The following is an 18,976-nucleotide window of genomic DNA, read 5'->3' as shown; positions in this document are numbered from 1 at the left end:
CTTTCCACATTTCTATCTTTGAAGTCTTCTTGTGTATGAAAGTTAGGGTGCAACCCTATGCATGTTTGGACAGGAAAAAAAGTCCTGCAATTCCTAGCATTCCCCAGCCAGCCTGGCCAGCTTGGCATGCTGAGAGTTGTAGGACTTTTTTCTGCCTAAACATGCATAGGGTTGCACCCTAAATGCATATTCACCGAAAGCATTGATACTCACCTTGACAGAAGGTTAGACATATTATTTTTGTTTTTGTGAATTCAAATGTTCTTGAATGTTACCAAATGAGGAAAATATGATGATTTTCCATAAAAGAATGTGTAATTGTAGTTATTTGTAAAGGAATCATTTTGAGATGCCCAGGCATTGACTCTCCAACTACTTTCCATGGAGTGAAAACAGAGAATGCATGTAGTAGCGAGATACTGTGAGTGTTGCCACTAATAGAGGAGAGAATGTAATGTTTTGCTCTAACAATTATACCCCAATAATATGCAGTCTGGTTGTTATGTATTTTTTTTATATCAGGCTAAATGGAGAGCATTTTCATGTGAAATACACTGTTGAAAGACCAAGCATTGGTGTTCTAGTGGGGTTTTTTTCCCTTAAGCAAAATCTGAAAACACACACACACACACACACACACACACCCTAGATTCCTTCCATGAATATGATACACATTTTGCACTATCCATATCTGAATCTTCCCCATGGTCACTGGAGGCTGGTGGCTCAGATTCGGATGGAGCTGTGAATCCATTCTGGGTTTCAGTCAGAACCAAACAGAACTTTAAAGGAGCTGTCCAAGGTGTTGAACCCTATCCCCAAAATATATTTCACATGTTATATAGCTTCATTAGAGTTCTGTCTGGTTCTGACTGAAACCCAGAATGGATACACAGACCCACCAAAATCCGAGCCACCAGGCTCCACTACACATGATGCCCCCCAAAATTATTTCAGTACATTGTGGATCTCTTCCTGTCATTTTGATCTCTCTGGACTCCAAATCTGGCAAAAAGTGTGTAAGTTATAACCTCAAGCTGTTATATGACCTGGTCCAACATTTGATTTTAAGGGAATGTCTACACCTGCAGGCCTTCCAGGGATGGGGAGGGATGATCACAGGCTTTTCCGCTTCTGGGATCATCCCCCAGGGTCTAAGTGGAAGTGAGTCATCCAGCGCAGTGTTCTTAAAAAAAAAAAAAAAGCACCACAGGGACATTTGCTCAATTACACAATGGTGTGGGTGCAATCCTGCACCAAAAGTAAGGTGTTAAAAAAAAAAAACCCATCCAAACCCCTCTGAGAGCCGTCCCAGGGATGGCAAAAATGTTTCCCACCCCAATGGGCACAGACACCCCCACACCCCCACACAGCTCCATGCCTATTTGAGGAGCCCCACTACTCATGGGGAAGAAGGGATGACCCAGGGTGTAAACACCACACTGCCCGTGGTCCTCAGGGTGTCCGGGGACCATGGAAAAAATGGGAAATCCACATTCCCAATTATCCTGGGGAAAGTCTCTGGTTGTCCCTGCTTGACCCCAGGATCCCCTGTGTATCATTTGGACACACAGGTACAACCTAGAGACAACCTCAGGGTAAATGAATGGTGTAGACATGCTCTAGATCTCTTCCTTTAAATGTGTCTTGCCAAATAAGAGAAAAGCTGCAGGAAATTTTATGGAGAACATTTAACCCAAGGACGGGAGGGTTGTTGCCTACAGAAATAAAATTCAAAATTATGTACTCCATGGGGCGTTGCCACAACATCTACAAGCACCTCCCCACCACCGCCCCAGTTTGCCTCAAAGCCTACTCCTGGAAGCAAAGGTTTGGGATCAGGATTGCTCTTGCAATTTGCACAAATGCTTATTTATGGTTTAAAAATCCACCAGGAGGCCCAATTCACTGTGGGCTGAGTTGGGCCAGCTTGCAGAAGTCACAATGGAGTCCAGGTGGCTGAGCCTATTGAGCTCCACCCATCCCCAAAAGGATTCTTCCAACATCTCTAGCTGTCAGTAATCAATATTGGCATAATAGAAGAACCAACAGCCTAAAATGGCATCATAATTTTATATGACAGTGGTGGGAGATCTGTGGAGCAATGGTTTGTGGTGACAGCCCTGCAGCTTCCAGCCAGAATGGAAGTAGACATTAGGCAGAAATGGTGTCCATGCCCTACACCTGGTGCAGAAGCTGGAGCAAGGAACTGGAGCTGTTAAGTCAGCAACGGTGCAGAGAAAATGGAGGGCAGGTGAGGTGGAAGTCCACTAGCTAGCCTGACTCACACAGGTTGAGTCAAGCCAGCTCATAGACAAGCAAGCTGGAGTCCAGGGGCTCAAGTTGTCCAAAGCTTGGCATATCTGATCCTCCCTTGATGGAATCTTCTGCTATCCCTAATGCTTGGTGGTGGAGAGTAAACATCACATGATATCATAACCAATCAGAAAGGAGGCATAACTATGGTGATGCATGACATCATGCTGCACCACACACTTCCAAACTACAGCTCCCAAGATGCATGTTGATATTGTGCATGCACAAACATGGAATAAGATCTCATATTAAAGGAGAATTCTCATCTGGGCTCACATGGACAAAATTTGTTACTTTACAAATAAATGATGAATTCATCCAGGGAAAGTCCACCCATTATGATAATCTTTAAAGACCTAAACAGCTTGGGAGCAGGTAATTTTAAGGGCTACCTGTGCCAATGCAATCCTGCCTGGACTCTAAATTTGGCCACAGAGGCTCTGCTTATGGCCTACTGATAAGAACTGCTAGACTGGCAGGCACAAAGCAGAGGGCCTTTTCTGTGGTAGCCCAATCCTTGTGGAATGGCCTACCATACAGGCCTCAAAGGCCTGGATGATGTAGTCTGCTGTTAAACGAATGGATGCACTTTAATATTTTTACCCATTCTTTTTACTTTAAATGTTTTATGTTGCTGTTTGACTTAGGCCTAATCTACACCAAGCAGAATATTGCACTATGAAAGCAGTATGAAAGTGGTATATAAAAGGCAGGAGCCAGACTGCTGCTTTATAGCGGTATTGAAGTGCACTGACAACTGTTAGGGACAATTGACACATACTGCTTTCATACTGCTTCCATAATGCAGTATGTGCTTGGTGTGGCTCCCGCCTTTTATATTAGGGTGACCATATGAAAAGGAGGACAGGGCTCCTGTATCTTTAACAGTAGGGTGACCATATTTGGGAAACCAAAAAAGAGGACACCTAGTGTGTGTGTGGGGAAGCAGCTTTCTGAGTCCTGCAGAAAGTGCGTTATTCCCCCGCCACCTTAAAGAACCCGATTGGAGTGGAGGAGGGGAAAGGATTTCATTCTGTACCACTACCATCCACTCCAATTGGGGCCTTTTCTATAATGTCCACGAATGGCCCGCTTTCCCCTTTAAGAACTCAATTGGAGCTCGGGGTGGGGGAATAATGTGCCTCAAGAAAGCATGTCATTCACTCCTGCCATGCTAATGGCAGCCTTAAAGGGAAAGGTGTGTCATTCCAGGACATTATTGAAAATTATAGAAAATCCTCCTGACACCATGGAAAGAACAAAAACCAGGAGAAATCCGGGGAAATCCTGACAGTTGGTCACCCTATTTAACAGTTGCATAGAAAAGAGAATTTCAGCAGATATCATTTGTATATATGAAGAACCTGGCGAAATCCCCTCTTCATTGCAACACTTAAAGCTGCAGGAGCTATACGAGAGTGACCAGATTTAAAAGAGGGCAGGGCACCTACAACTTTAACAGTTGTGATGAAGAGGAAATTTCACCAGGTTCCCCATATATACAAATGACACCTGCTGAAATTTCCTTTTCAATACAACTGTTAAAGATACAGGACCCCTGTCCTCCTTTTCATATGGTCACCCTATTTTATATACCACGTTCATTGTGCAATATCCTGCTTGGTGTAGTTTAGGCCTTGGTTGTCTTTCCTAATACATTCTTTCAAAATTTTACCTTGTAAGCTGGCGCAAGGAGGCTGTGCATCAAAAGGTGGCATAAAAAAGTTCTAAATAAAAGAAATGAACAAATTAGATAAGAGGTTGATCTAGCAGATGTTCACAGTGTGGCATTTTGAACCTAGCCTTCCACCTGAACAAGTAAAGAGCAATTCTGCCATGCTACATCATATTTCAAAGAAGCAACCTGGCAGTTAAAGTGCATTCTTCCTTTCCAGATTATATTTTCCCCCCATCATTAGCAGGATCTTTGTGCGAGATAAAAACTCACTTCCCTTTCTAATCACCTCCCTCCTACTTCCTGAAAGCATCAGTGCACCAGGGGTGATAATGATAAGTTGTGATGTCACCCGCTGGACTATGATGACATCAATGGATTAATCAGGAGATGTGCTGATTAAAAAGGGGCGCAGGAGCTATTTATACACAGGTAAATGCATTCCCATAATAGGCACTGATGAGCAAAAGCAGCACAAGATAATTAAGTGAACAACACAAGATTTGAGTCCCTGTTCATTCCATATGCAGCTGCACCTAGTGAGACAGATATTTAGCTGAGGTTGGTCCAGTAATACAAAGTTTTCAGCATTATATTAGTTAAACCCCAATCTTCAAACAATGTACAGCTAGGGAAGGCTGAATTAGTTCTATTTTCTGTCTTTTTCCAGTGTATGTCGCTTTCATATGTGTCCTTTCATATGTCCATTCTATCCTGTTTCCAGATTAATCTGCAATTATTTTTTAAAAAAACTGCAAGAAAATCCACATATAAATTGTATTTGTGCATGACATTTGTCGCAAAACAGGTGTTTCTCGAAACATATTTTCTCCTGAAATAATGCACTATAAAATGTATCTTTGATGGCACTGCAAATTTTGGGGAATTGTGGAATTGAAAGCACATCTTATGTTTCAATCCCCACATTAGTTTAGATGATGTCTAATTGCATATATGGTGAAATCTGCCAACTGGAAATGCTGAGCCTTCTTTACTTCCACATTGGGCCTGTTCAGACAACATGCAAAGCCATGGTTAGACTGCTAACCCTTTTGTAGGAAATGGTTAGTGAGCATGAGTTTAGACCATGGTTATGTAGCCACTATGGTTAGGAATGGTTCACACTACACACTAAGCCATAATGTTTAAGCATCCTGGGTTTAATATCTGATCCAAAGCAGGTCTCCAAAAAATCTCATTGATTTGTTCTCAATTTCAGGTATAATCTGATTTTCTGGGAAGCAAACTCAATTCATCCCTGGATCAGCAAAACGGTGAGATATGAAAGTAAGTTGAGTTGTCCGATAACACAAAAGCGCTTTTGACTCTGCACCCCTTTGTTTGCTAGGTTTTACTTTCTATGTTGATTAATTTGGTTGATGATGTGATTTCAAGAAGTTTTATAAAACTGCTGTAAAGCCATAGAGAAAAACCCAGCAATGACTTTAATGGGAGCTTATTTTTTTAAAAAAAACTTGTAAAGCTAGAATAGCTGTAAACTGATTCAGAAGTAAACACAGCAGGAAACAGCCTACAGGGATGAAATAAAGTATTCTTACAATGTAATTAGAATGGCTGTGCTCTTTTCCTTGCTAAGGTACTAAAAATATAAGTCTAATAGTTAAAAGACCTGCCCCTTTTATAGTCCTAACAGTTTACTCAAGGGGCCTACAAGTATTTGTGCCCAGAAACTAGAAATAATGGGAGAAGACATAGGTAAATGGGTTGAATTAGGGCCAAGTTTTATTTTAGCTTACAAAGAAATATGAAACATGACTGTGCAGAACCTATTACTTAGGCTATCAGGACACTATGCCTGATGGCCTTTGGGTGAGCCACTGTCAGAGGGGCTATTGCCACACCTTCCCTTTTGCCATACCTCTCCAGGTAAGGAAGGGGACCTTCCTGAGTCATCCCCTCTCAAAGGTCCACAACCCTGAGTGAGTGAGGAAAGTTAGCCCCAATTGCAATCTCTGTCCTTCCTGTGGGTCCCACAGTCCTGATCTGTAGGTCTCAAAAGTCACTCACCTCTTCTTCTTCTTCTTCTTCTTCTTCTTCTTCTTCTTCTTATTATTATTATTATTATTATTATTATTATTATTTATTTATATAGCACCATCAATGTGCTGTACAGATAACACAGTAAATAGCAGGACCCTGCCGCGTAGGCTTACAATCTAATAAGTTGTAGTAAACAGTAAAGAGGGAAGGAGAATGCGAACAGGCACAGGGAAGTGTAAACAGGCACCGGGTAGGGTGAAGCTAAACAGTATAGAGTCAGAACAAACTCAATATTTGAAAGAAAAGTTTTTAGCTGAGTTTTAAAAGCAGTGATTGAGTTTGTAGTTCTCAAGTGTTCTGGAAGAGCGTTCCAGGCGTAAGGGGCAGCAGAAGAAAAAGGACGAAGCTGAGTAAGGGAAGTAGAGACCCTTGGGCAGGCGAGAAGCATGGCATCAGAGGAGCGGAGAGCACGAGCGGGGCGATAGTGTGAGATGAGAGAGGAGAGATAGGCAGGAGCTAGACCGTGAAGAGCTTTGAAGGTCAGCAGGAGAAGTTTATATTGGATTCTGGAGTGAGTTGGAAGCCAATGAAGAGATTTCAGAAGTGGAGTGACATGGTCAGAGCGGCGGGCCAAGAAGATGATCTTAGCGGCAGAGTGGTGGACAGAGACCAGCGGACTGATGTTACAAGCTCACAGAAGCTCTTCCCTACATGGACAATTTACTTGCAGGTCGCTGCCAAATGTGACCAATTCACATGGCCGGCATCAAAGGTAGGCATGGTGGGGCACCTGCCGAGGGCCCACACCCCAGCAGGGGCCCACTGACAAGAACCCTCCAAACTTACTCCTCCTCATCACCATTGTAGTCCAGCGGATAAGTGAAACAATTGTGCCTTTGAAGATGAAAGCATGAAATTTGGCACACTTGTAGACCATACCATATTGAATACTTTTGGCTATAGGGCCATCTCAGATTTGCCCTGTAACAAAATTTTGAGATCTGGTCACCATTCGCAGTTATGATTCCTCAATTTTTGAAGGATCATGCATAGTTTAGCATTTATGAGCCCTGATTTATTTGGATTATAACTTCAGAAGTGTAGAAAAACCCTAATGGGAGTTAGGCTCTCATTCTGGCAGACACAAAGGTGGTAAAGAAAAAGAAGAACAGTAAACATTGCTGCTGGCTTGTTTACTGGTTCTCTGCCTGTCAAGCAAGCAAGTAGTAGCAATGTTAGGGAAAAGGAGGAGGAGGAGCTGTTAACAATGGCAATGAGAAGGAGCCAGTGCCTGGAGCCAGAAATGCCAAATAATGACAACAACAACAACAACAGCAATTGTTGAAATACTGAAATGCCAATAAAGAGGTTTAAACAGCGGGTAAGTCAGAATCCTTGTGACCTTCCATTGACTTTCAGATGCTTCCAGTGGAGAGATCTAAATTGTTGCATTCCAAAGAATTTGCAGATGAACTGCCTGTGTGATCTGTGTGTCATTGAGCAAGAAGTGTGTGTGCATTTGTGTGCATATGTGTGAGAGAGGGAGTGAGGGAGTGTAAAGTATGAATGTCTGTTTATAGAGGCATCAGATTGAGGATTCATCTGTTGTCTCCTCAAATGGCTTGCGGGGGAAACTGTTTCACTTGCACTGGTTGAATCTGGGAGTTACGATCTCAACGTTACTCAAAAAATTAACGAATTCTGCCTAGTAGGAAAATGGAGGCTCCCAACATTGAAGACCGGGGATTACAATTTGCACGTATTGCGGCTCAGTGAAGGACCTTGCTGCCAGGAGAAAAGGCACCCAGATATTGTGGCACTTGGCTGACAGTTGTCAATCTGGATACTGTTTTATACTGTTGTTTTTATATTTTTGATGGTTTAAAATTTTGTATCCTTTTTTTAATGTTCACTGTTTTTAACTTTTGTAAACCACCCAGAGAGCTTCGGCTATGGGGTGGTATATAAATTAAATAAATAAATAAATAAATAAATTCTTGCCCGACACTCCCTTTGGATCAAGGCATGGAACAACATCAGTACAACAATACATATGAATCAAATACATACAATTAATTGAAAGAGCATATAAAATCAATTCAATATCAAAATAATAATCAAGACACCTTAAAATTCATGGCTTAAAATTCATCTGGGTAGGCCTGCCAGAAGAGGCTAGTCTTTATAGCTGTCAAACTCAGAGAGAGAGGGAGTTAAGTTGACGAACCTCTCCTGGCAGTCCATTCCACAGTCTGGGGGTGACAGAAGAAAAGGTCCTCTGGGTTACAGTTGTCAGCCTAGTTTTGGCTGACTGAAGTAAGTTCTCCCCAGAGGACCTGAGTGTGCAGGGCAGAATGTATGGGAGAAGGAGATCCTGCAGGTAACCCAAACCATGGAGAGCTTTAAAGGTAATTAATAGGGGTGTGATCCGCTCCGATTAGGAGCGTAGAAGCAGTAGCGGATTGGCCTGCTCCGCCTTACCCAGAGGCGGAGTAGGAGCGGACCGCGGACCCCTAGAAGCAAGGCGAAGAGAAGCGGCCATTTTTCGGAGCTCCTAGTTCAGGCGGAGCGCTCCGGTCGCCATCTTGAAAACATTTCGCCATAGGATTGCATTGCGGCAAATAATCGCGCATAACTAGGTTGTTTTTGAAGCTATCATTCTGGAAATTCTTGTGCTCAGAGAGTCGTGGATGGGGGTCATTTTGAGACCACTCTCACCTCTCTGCGTTGTGCGGGTCGCGTGCTATATTTTTTTGAAAATCGGGTCAACCGCGCGGCTCAAACGGCGTTTTCGGCTTTTCGCCCATAGGATTGCATTGAGGGAAAGAATCGGGGATAACTGGGGGGGGGTTTAAGCTATCGTTCTGAAAATTCTTGTGCACAGAGAGTCGTGGATGGGGGTCATTTTGAGACTACTCTCAACTTTCTGCGTCCTGTGGTTCTTGTGCAATATTTTTTAAAAAATCGGGGTTTGGGGTTTTTTGTTTTTTTTTGGAAGCGATGACAGGCACATTCAACTCCCAATCCTGATGAGAATTGATCTCCTCAGAAAGCATCATCCTCCAATCCCAGCGTTGGAGGGGGGACTAAGGCAGACCCACCCTGAGAACTTTCTGTTTTGTGTCTCTTTGTGGGTTGGCGTTCGTGGAGGGAACACTTAGTTAGTTAGTGCTCCTGCTTTGGACTTTGGAGATAGATTAGGATAGATTTAGTTTGGCGCGTGTGTGTGTGTTTGTTTGCTTCTTTCTGACTTATAGCTTAGTTTGCCCTGTGTTTTTCCCTTACTTTGATTTAATATAAACTTTATTTTTAAATTTTGGAGTGTGTGTTTGGTGGGTTGGGTTGGTTGCCCCCCCCCCTGACTGTTCTGCTTTTGTGAAAGCTTTCTTTTGAAAGCATACACACACTTCTTGTCCCATTTCCCTACATTTATTAGTAATATTCTTAAACATATTTTATTATATTCTTTTACATAGTCTTAGTAGCATATTAGTATCTCAAACATATTATTAGTAGTATTCATATTTTATTCTTCTTATACATATTAGTAGTAGTGTTTGGTTGGTTCTTTCCCCCCCTCCCCTCTCTTAAATCCTGATTGTGTTTCCTTCTATCTTCTATATACCAAAAAATACCAAAAAATACCAAAAAAAAATTATTCTCTTTTTCTTCTCTGTGTAACTTGGACTGAGTGGGCTGCTAGTAGTATATATATTAGTATATTCTTAGTAGTATAATATTTTATTCTTTTTATACAGCATACACACTTCTTGTCCCATTTCCCTACATTTATTAGTAATATTCTTAAACATATTATTAGATATTCTTAGTAGTATATATATTAGTATATTCTTAGTAGTATAATATTTTATTCTTTTTATACAGCATACACACTTCTTGTCCCATTTCCCTACATTTATTAGTAATATTCTTAAACATATTATTAGATATTCTTAGTAGTATATATATTAGTATATTCTTAGTAGTATAATATTTTATTCTTTTTATACAGCATACACACTTCTTGTCCCATTTCCCTACATTTATTAGTAATATTCTTAAACATATTATTAGATATTCTTAGTAGTATATATATTAGTATATTCTTAGTAGTATAATATTTTATTCTTTTTATACAGCATACACACTTCTTGTCCCATTTCCCTACATTTATTAGTAATATTCTTAAACATATTATTAGATATTCTTAGTAGTATATATATTAGTATATTCTTAGTAGTATAATATTTTATTCTTTTTATACAGCATACACACTTCTTGTCCCATTTCCCTACATTTATTAGTAATATTCTTAAACATATTATTAGATATTCTTAGTAGTATATATATTAGTATATTCTTAGTAGTATAATATTTTATTCTTTTTATACAGCATACACACTTCTTGTCCCATTTCCCTACATTTAAACATATATTCTTCTTATACATATTCTTAGTAGTACCTTATACATATTATTAGTAGTATTAATATTTTATTAGTCATCATGAAAAGAGGGAGCAGGCGTGCTGAATAGGCCTGGGAGCCGTCCTTGTGAGGTAGCTGGATCTGCTGGGACTGACTCCCCCGCAGATCTATGGCTTACTTGTGCAAGGTACCAGTTTTTCTGGGCCCGCCAACCCATGCCTGCCTGCCCGTCTGCCCGCCTCTCCCGGGGTGCTGCTGTGGTGGGGCATCTGCCAGGACTGACTCCTCGCCTACTCTGCCTGCCTCTCTGCCCGCCTGGTGCCTGGTTTGCTCCCAATCGTCCTCCTCTGTGCCCCTCAAGGCGTAACTGCTGGCTTAGAAAGAAAGAACCAGCCATCTTTGCCTCACTTGCTCCTTGCGCCCGCTTACGGGTTGGTTTGCTATGCGTTAGTGCTCAAGCCATCCTTGCGGCACTACAATGCATGCTGCCTGCCTGCCTGCCTGCCTTCCCTCCCTTCTCCCCTTCCCGCCTTGCAGGGATGGTGGATGTGTCTTGCTTTGACTCAGGGGAGAAGTCCTTCCTGCGCTCACTTAGACTTTATCAAGTTCAATAATCCCTTTTTCAAATGTGCCAGAAGATTTAGGGTTATCTCGTGGCATGTTGGGATTGCCTTGGAACTGGCCCCATTGAGCTGTCTGCATTGCAACTTTAAATCCCTGACATACTGGAGTGCCCGATTTTCAAAAGTTCCCCTAACATCAGGGGATGATGGGATTGCCTTGAAACTTGGTGTCCATGGGGACACATGGGTAAGCTGTCATGGGACCAAAGGATAGGTTTCTGACGTGCAAATTGACGTAGTTGTAGAATGGGACAATTTGGGGTGAGTTAAGGCGCGCCAAAAATCAGGGGATGATGGGATTGCCTTGAGTCTGGGCGTCCATGTGGACACATGGATAAGCTTTCATGGTGCTGAGTTTGAGGTTTCTAACATGCAAATTGACGGAGCTATCCCAATGAGGTGCCCAATGAGGTGAATGAGGTGCCCGATTTTCAAAAAATCCCCAAAAATCAGGGGATGATGGGATTTGCTTGAAACTTGGCGTCCATGTGGACACGTGGATAAGCTATCATGGTGCCGAGTTTGAGGTTTCTAACATGCAAATTGACAGAGCTATCTAAAGGGGTGTGAATTAGGGTTATGGGTGGTGCGTTAGAGGGTAGAGCCGCGCCAAAAATCAGGGGATGATGGGATTGCTTTGAGTCTGGGCGTCCATGTGGACACATGGATAAGCTTTCATGGTGCCGAGTTTGAGGTTTCTAACATGCAAATTGATGGAGCTATCCCAAGGGGTCTGAATGGGGTGCCCGATTTTCAAAGATTCCCCCAAAATCAGGGGATGATGGGATTGCTTTGAAACTTGGCGTGCGTGTGTATACCCCCATGAGGTGTCATGGTGCCAAACGTGAGGTTTCTAACTTGAACAGAAAAAAAGTTGTATACTTTTTTAGCTTTCAATGCAACCCTATGGGGGGCAAAAACGGAGCTCCGGATCCGGAGCTCCGAGCGGAGCGGAGCGGAAGTGGGCGGAGCGGAGGCGGGGCGGAGCGGCCCGATCCGAAAAATGGCAGATCTGCAAGTGAAGCGGAGCGGGGGGTCCGTGCACACCCCTAGTAATTAACCTATTTCATATGGCCCCCTAGAAGCTATCACTCTTTCGCCAAAAGTCATTGCAGCATAGGTGTAAACAAAACTAGAGCTGTGTACAAGCAACCTCTCAAAATTTGCGACCTTATTTGTGGGCAGAAAATCTGGGTAAACCATTGACTGAATTTCTCCAGGGAAAGGAATAATTTCATAGAAGTTTCTCACAGGTAGGGCTTACCATTGGCAAGGGTTGTAGCATAGCTCACCACCACCACTATGAGTGGCAACAGCATCAGCTGTGTTAGCAACTTAGCCTCCATTTTGCATCCTCCACAGTGCAGTTGTGAGGAGTGGCAGTGATGAGTCTAGCTTCAAGGAAAACATAGAGTTACAGCTGCACAGAGATCTGTCCTCCAATTTCCTGGATGTTTTCTTCCACCATAAAATTGGCTTCTATTTTTCTGCCTCACTGAGAGCCAGTGTGGTGTAGTGGCTAAAGTTTTGGACAGGGAGTCAGGACATCTGGTTCTAATCCCCACTCGGCCATTGAAACCCACTAGGTGACTTTGGGCCAGTCACAGGGCTTATCTACAGCAAGCAGGATATTCCACTATGAAAGTGGTATATGAAAGGCAGGAGCCACATCAAGCAGGATATAGCAGTATGAAAGCGGTATGAAAGCAGTATATGGTAGGTGTCAATGGGCCCCAACAGTTGTCAGTGCACTTCAATACCACTATAAAGCAGTAATACTTTGAATGGTTTTAATTTTTGTGAACCGCCCAGAGAGCTCTGGCTATGGGGCGATACAGAAATGTAATAAATAAATAAATAAATAAATAGTGTGGCTCTTGCCTTTTATAGTCCGCTTTCATAGTGGAATATCCTGCTTGCTGTAGATGAGCCCACAGTCTCTCAGCTCATCCCACCTCACAGGGTTGTTGTTGTGAAGATAAAATGGAGAGGAGGAGGGCTTTGTATGCTGGCTTGGATTCCTTGGAGGAAAAAAGGTGGGATATAAATGCATAAATAAATAAATAAATAAATAAATACAAAATAAAAATAAATTCTGTGGGCATTTTATAATTTACTTTGAATTTCTTTGGGTGGTGTTCTTGTACTTACCTAATCACTGTGAAGTAGCCAAGGGCTCTGTGTATTTTCTTCCTTTCTATTATACATCTCTCCATAGCTACGCATCCTCCCAGGCTGCCCATCCTTCCTGAACTGAAAACCCCCTTCAGGACGAATTATCTCATGATGTCTTCTCCTAGGCTTTACACGATGCGTGGGACACTAAGGAGGCTACAGGCTGCCAGAGAGATGATTGTACGAAGTCAGACAGGACATTCACACACTCCTTGGCCACTTCTTGAATAAGAAAAGCACAAGCACCCTGAACCCAACCCAGAATAATTTCTCTGAATTTTTTTTCTTCTTTGAATTGCTTTTTTATCAAATTGAATGAGCATAGTAAAAAAAAAAATGTGAAAGACATTTTTTTGGCTCAGTACTAGTAAAAATCTGTCTGGCATGGCCAATTTATGGACAAGACAGAAGTTCGTATTCAGTCTCAAAGGCAACCAGCTAATATTACAATAAAAATTGGGAAAGGAAGGAAGAGTACTTGGGAAATCAAGAGGCCAATGTTGGGTTATATAGACCTCCTTGCTCTTTGCCTTCTTAGGGATCTCCATAATGTGCAGCCACATGCTAACATTGCTGCCATGCTCTGCCTCTTTCCCCAGCCCTGGACACAACTCTGCAGACCCTTTTATCCCTGCATGCCCCATTCCTTCATCATGGCAGGAATTTCCCGAGTGCATCATAATTTCATGAGCCATGGATGATCAATGCACACATCACTTTTGCATTGTGCCACTATCAAAGCCAATGGGGTTAATCAAAGGTGTGATTATTGCTAATTGAAAACATTTCTAGCACTCAGGCTCTCAGAGCACATTTGACAATACCACTGAAATGGCTGAAAAACCTGATGCAAGTTTGAGCAAAAGACAAAATTGCAATGAATCTGAGACCTCTGAAAAGTGGGATCCATCTACGTACCTCCTTATTCTCACATCTTGCTGGCAACTAAAACTACGTTCATTTATAAAGACATGCCATGGCTGATATTTCACTGCTTTATGGCTGCCGTTTTGCAATTCTGGGATGGGCTTGTACTTTCAAACTGTGCCTGAACCCTGTACTGATGATAAGATTGTTATTTTATTCAACCACTGTGATTTTTATGCTTTTTGGGGTCATTGCTATACTTCAGGAAATTCTTTGAGAACATCACTGATTTGTTCATAAAGATAAATGAGCACACAAACAGCTCCACCCAACCAATTCTGCCAAGGAAAAGCAGCCTTAAAGGCAGAACAGCATTTTGGCTGCTGCTGTTCATTTTGCAGCCCTGTTTACAGCCGGAGATCTATGTATGGATCTTCTATTTGGTAGGAAGCATTTATTAGACCAAACGCTCCTAATTCCCTGGTTGTTGTAAGAAGTCATCCCACTTTGTATCTAATTAAGAGATCAGTGTTCTATAAAATGCGTGGACTGCCCTGTTGTTGTGCCCACGGGTGGCTGGCGGAATGCAGATTATCTATGACTAAATTCTCCGAGCCCCTAATTAAAGGGTGGGGGGATTCTAAGCCTGCATGCCTTTCATGCTGTCATGCAATGTGCAGAGCATGAATTATGGAGCAGTGGCTAGTTAGGATGGATTTTAAAAATAATTATCTCCAGTGCAGCAAAGCTGTGCTTCATGGATAGTGATTGCAACACACACACACACACACACACACACACACACAGAGAGAGAGAGAGAGAGAGAGAGAGAGAGAGAGAGAGAGAGAGAGAGAGCAGCGTTGCACAAGGATAGCACCATCTAGTGGAGGCCAAGACAATTCATATGTAGCAAGTGCCGAGCTGAAGCATCACCAAGTTGGTACTACTTTCTGTTTGGACTTGGGCAGGTTTGTGGAGCTTGAAATGTCAACGTATGTAGTTCCAGAAGAAGCAGGGCAGGGCAGGGAGATAGGGGATGTTGTCTAATTGTGAGGTGGTGTGACAAAGGCAGGAGAAATATCCAGGAACTGAATCCTTGCACAAAGAGCTTTGAATCCCCTTTGTGGTGTGGCCATATCTCAGTGGCCATGCACATGGCTTGTACACAACAGGTCCAAGGTTCAACACCTGGCATCTCTAGTTAAAGGATCTCCAGACGCAGGTGATGGGAAAGACTTCTGACTGGGACCCTGGAGAGATGCTACTGCCAGTCAAAGTAGACCATATACTGAGCTAGGTGGACAACAATGATATAACTTAGTAAAAAGCCTCTTCCTATGCCCCCAGTTGTGTTCCTGCACTGGGCTTCTGAAAATTGACAAAAGATAGAGAAGTGTCCCCCACATTGCCTGGACAATTGGATGGGATTCACTATCTTCCTGGTAGTGCTGGACAGTTCAGTCTGTTTCTTGTCCCTGTCAGTTTCACATATATTAATTTGTAAGTCCATTCTGTGTTGTGGTGTGTGTGTGTGTGTGTGTGTCTGGCTGGCTGGCTGGCTGGCTGGCTGGCTGGCTACTGGTCCTGATGGCTATATGCTATCTCCAGTATCAGAGGCATCAAGCCTATATACACCAGTTGCTGGGGAACATGGGTGGGAGGGAGCTGTTGCACCCGTGTCTTGCTTGTGGGTTCCTGGTTGACAGCTGATAGGCCACTGTGTGAACACAGTGCTGGATTAGATGGAACCTTGGTCTGATCTAGCATGGTTTTTCTTAGATTCATAGGTATTGACACACTAATTAATATTTAAATATGTATTTTGAATGTATTAGAATATGTATTTCTAACTTATTTTACCCCCTTATATACATTTTGGTTCTTTCTTTCTTTCTTTCTCTCTTTCTTTCTTTCTTTCTTAGCTGAGAAGAACTGCATTGCAAATTTCAGAGAAGTGCATAATCCAAAGGGCAACTGCATTCCCATCTGCACATTAATTCAGGCAGTGCAGATCAGATTGGTTCTGTTTGAGATGCAGACTGAATGAAATTTTCGAGCATCTCTACTTCCTGGTGGGTTACAGCATGGGAAGGGGGGGGTATTGCATGGTTGTCTAGACAATGCTATCCCTCTCCCCCACCCCCTGACTTCAGCACAATGGGCAAAGTTCAGTGATATTTACAGGGCCCCCATGAGGAATCAATCAAAGTAGGTTCCGTCTTGGAAACACACCAATGGACTGTAACATTAGCAGGGCCATACCTATCATTAGACAAAGTGAACCACTTGCTCAGGCAGCACTTAGCTTTTTCTCTCTTTCTCTGCTCTTTTGCAAATACTGTAACAAAGGCCATGACAAAGGTCAAACACTCCCGGAAGTTGTGATCTGCATTTACTATACTAGCTGTACCCCAACTGGGCACTCTTCAGATATGTTGGCCACAACACCCAAAACACCCAGGTAGCGCAACCGTTGGCCATTATTGGAGTTGTGGCCCAACACATCTCAAGTGTGACATATTGGGGAACACTGTACTACACTATGGCAATTTGGAGCATATGCTAAAGAAACTCCCCAACATGGCAGCCATGAAATGTGTGCAAACTTTCCAGAGCTGCTTAGACACGTCTCCTGGAGGAGCTCAAGTCATTGAGAACTCATGCTGGAGATAATTCATGGCCAGCTTTAATGGTGCTGATAGGATTGCATAATTAGCTGTTTTGTGAGGAAGCATCCCAGGTTTTAATGGCATGAACCAGATTATCTGAAGAACCACTTTCACATGTCCAGAGATTAAAAAAAAGGAGCCTGCTATTTTTAACATTATTATTTTTCTAAAAATAAAAATGGGGCTATAAATCAATTAATATTACATACAAGTTAAATATTAATGCAATAAAAATAATTCTATAACGATTAAAAAATGCTCTCCTGTCAGTTATCCCATAGCTTTGCACTCATTCAGAAAGGGTGGCAGCAGGTGTTTACTCTTTACTGAGCAATTGGGAAGAATACCGATTAGATACGTTTCCTTACATTTCTACATGTAAATATTGTAGACAACTCTTTTTAAAAGGAGAAAACAATTCTGTCCCCCTGCATTAAAAAAAAAAAAAGCCAACCCTGAGAATTCTGTTCCTGCTCAAATTTGGGGTTGCATGATTTGTGAAGAAGAACAAAAATGTTGTACATCCCTAGTCATAGGCAGAACAAAATATGGAGTAAGGTGCTTCCTCTCTCTTGGGATGTGCAAGCAATATTTCATAACCTTTAAAGCCCTTAATGGCATGGAACCAGGTTATCTGAAGAACAACTTTCACCTAGACAACCATGCTCTTCAACTACTGCCGTAGTGGTCCTTCTCAAGTGTCCACCATTAAGATAAGTGTCCATGCACTAGAAACAGGGCCTTTTCTACCTTGGCCTCAAATTTTGGAAACTCCCTTCCGATCGACTTACGTCTTGCCCTTTGTAATCTGGATTCTAAGTGGAACTTGAAGATCTTCTTCCTCAAGCCTGACTTTAATTGATTCCATATGTTATCAGAACAGTCTCATGAACGGGCATCTCTTCTGATGTAATTGCCTATTTGTGATGAGTTTCTTACTTCTTCTGTATGTGGCTTTGGGAGGGTCTAGCCCTAAAAAGCAGTTTTAAAATCCATCAAACAAATAAGTAAATATTTTGCACTCAACTTTATGAATCGGTTGTTTTTCTTTGTTTCTCCAGCAAGCCTCTCTTAAAACCCTTCTGGCTATGCCTTGATTTATTTATCTAAGAATTTATGTAACGATATTTTTGCACACATGTTCCAAGTGAGGAAATGCAGTCAGAATTACCATTGGCCAATATGGCTAAACCAGGGTGACCATATGAAAAGGAGGACAGGGCTCCTGTATCTTTAACAGTTGAATGGAAAAGGGCATTTCAGCAGGTGTCTTTTGTATACATGCAGCACCTGGAGAAATCATCACAACCATTAAAGCTGCAGGAGCCCTGTCCTCTTTTGTATCTGGTCACTCTAGTATAGCTCCTGCAGTTTTAACTGTTGTGATGAAGAGGGAATTTCACCAGGTGCTGCATGCATACAAAGGACACCTGCTGAAAGTCCCTTTTCAATACAACTGTTAAAGATACAAGAGCCCTGTCCTCCTTTCCATAAGGTCAACCTACCTAAGACCTCTTGCTTCCTTCTTGTATGTGACCTGAAACTGCAACAGACAAAATTAATGAGCTCATTGAGTGCAGTTAATGTCCTCTAGGCCCATGGTGGGATTACTTTGTAATAGATGAGAAAGAGAAGAGATGTTCTCAATGGAAAGCTAGAGAGAGAGCAAATAAGGAGCAAAGTTTGTTCCAGAGTAGTGGCTGTGCTGCTCATCTGCAATTCATTGTATTGGAAGGTGTTGTCACAATATTACAGTCACTTTACCACTGCACAGTGATTAAGATGTTTCCCGTAATTAGAAGATCCAGGCAGAGCCAGTAAGCCAGGTAAAATACATGGCAATTAGGACTTCAGCAAAGGGAGGGCTCTCATTTCCTTCCTTTCATAGAAGAGATAATGTCTCAGGCTTCCTTTTCATTATCTGGCAGAGTTAAAAGTAAAACTATACACTTGGATATAGGAGTTCTGACCCTGCTGGCTGTTGAGAGAGGCTCTGATCTTGCACAGCACTGTATAGCACTGTAATTCAAGCTCCTCACTAGACATTTTGTTGAATTCATCATCGAGATCCATTCTGCTCCGTATTCTTGGACTAGGGGAATGAAAGCATGAATTTTAAACCTAAGAATTTTAAGATGTCGCGGTTGTTATTTTGATATTGTATTGGCTTTATATGCTCTAATTTTATGTATTATATTTTATTTGGTGTTGTTCCCCACCTTGA

This window comes from Elgaria multicarinata, chromosome 9 (genome assembly GCF_023053635.1).
Source record: "Elgaria multicarinata webbii isolate HBS135686 ecotype San Diego chromosome 9, rElgMul1.1.pri, whole genome shotgun sequence".
NCBI lineage: Eukaryota > Metazoa > Chordata > Lepidosauria > Squamata > Anguidae > Elgaria > Elgaria multicarinata.
The sequence above is the reverse complement of the archived record's forward strand: the minus strand, read 5'-3'. Positions refer to the sequence as shown.